Raw genomic sequence first — 1,820 nt, forward strand, 5'->3', positions numbered from 1 at the left:
CATGATGTTATTTATCAGTCCAGTGGTGAGAATCTTTGTTTTCTTTACTTCGAGGTGCAACTCATACTGAAGGCTGTGTTTTTTTTTTTTTTTTTAAATACACCTTTATTCTTTAACTTAAAAACAACTCTTACTTAATTTGTCCTCCAAAAGTTAATTAAAGCTGGTGACTGTTTTCCTTACGTTTCTCATGCCCAAGAAAAAGCCAAAATTCAGCCCTTAATTAAAAAAAAATAATAAACAAATTACAAAGGGGTGGAATGGGGGAAAGGTGAGCTTTACTACAGACAAGATTCCACTGGTTCGGTTCCATTGTTAAAAAGCCTCCAAGCGGGAGTTCTTCCCGATGCATCTTCTGATGGATGCCAAGAGCTGACAGGGTTCTATTTACAAGTTCAAACAATGAACATTTCTAGGTTATTGGTAGATTCTCCGAGGCTCCTGGAGCAGCATACCACTGTCTGTCATTGCTTCCTGCGTTGTTTGATGGAGTCTGAAGCTGCCTCCCAAGGGGTGGGTTGAGAGATCATGAAGTTAACTCCTGCCTGTAAGCATCGCTCTGCCAGCACTCTTCCTACACTCTCACAAGCCACCATATTTCTGGTGCTATATAGGTGCTTTTTGATAGCCCAGTCACGAGCGGATGCCAAAACCACAATCTGGCCACTTAGATGCTCAACAAATGCTTCTGTATGATGCGGAGTCCTTATGACTAGTTGTTGTTGTTGTTAAGTGCCGTCGAGTCGGTTCCGGCCCATGACGACCCTTAACAGGGTTTTCGAGGCTGTAAATCTTTACGAGAGCAGAAAGCCTCCTCTTTCTCCCACGGAGCAGCTGGTAGTTTCGAACTGAAGACCTTGCGATTCGCAGCCCGATTCGTAACCACTACGCTACCAGAGCTCCTTCAAAAGGGCCACACTGTCTTCCAGCCGGTCCTTTCCTGGCGACTGCCAAGAGCTCCAAATTCCGGGGCTTCCGGTTGGTGAATTCGGGGGGCCACGGCTTCATTATCCACAGGGTCCGCTTCAGGCTTCGCCGCCGGCTTGGCACGGGTTGAGAGGGCAGCAGCCCCGAACTCCGGGTTTCTGCAAACGGATAGCAGCGCCCAGAACCGCCATCACTGAGGGGAACCTCAGGCAAAGCTTTGCCTCCTCCTGCTCCTAGAAGACATTTCAGCAGCTCACAGGCGCCGCCATGTTGACTCCAAGGCTGTGGTCCTTGATCAGTAAGTATTTTAAGTCCCCTTCGCTTTCAAGAAGCGAGGTTGTATCGTCTGCATATCGCACGTTGTTAATAAATCTTCCTCCAATCCTGATGCCACTTCTTCATTTAATCCAGCTTCTCGGGTTATTTGCTTAACAAACAGACTGAATAAGTATGGTGAAAGGGTAAAACCCTGGCCCGCACCTTTCCTGATTTTAAACCATTCAGTGTCTCCTTGTTCTGTTCAAATGGCTGCCTCTTAGTCTACGTACAGGTTCCTCATGAGCACTATTAAGTGTTCCGAAATACTCATAATCCGCAGTGTTGTCAATAGTTTACCAGGATCCCCATAGTCGAAAGCCTTTGAACAGTCAATAAAGCACAGGTAAACATCTTTCTGGTATTCTCTGCTTTAAGCCAAGATCCATCTAAAGTCAGCACTGAAATCTCTCATTCCACGCCCTTGCCTGAATCTGACGTGAAACTCTGGCAGCTCCCTGTCAATGTACTGTTGCAGCCATTTTTGAATTATCTTTAGCAAAAATTTACTTGTCTGTGATATTAATGATAATGTTTGATGATTTCTGCATTCTGTTGGGGAACACAACGTTGGGTGG

At 45.7% G+C, this 1,820-nt stretch overlaps 1 pseudogene; it reads right to left on the bottom strand.

Annotated features, from left to right (window-relative positions):
- Window positions 1–417: 417 nt before the first annotated feature.
- On the bottom strand, window positions 418–1,196 carry LOC102818270 (annotated as a pseudogene).
- Between the last annotated feature and the right edge of the window lie 624 nt (window positions 1,197–1,820).

Source organism: Chrysochloris asiatica, unplaced genomic scaffold (genome assembly GCF_000296735.1).
Source record: "Chrysochloris asiatica unplaced genomic scaffold, ChrAsi1.0 scaffold00062, whole genome shotgun sequence".
NCBI lineage: Eukaryota > Metazoa > Chordata > Mammalia > Afrosoricida > Chrysochloridae > Chrysochloris > Chrysochloris asiatica.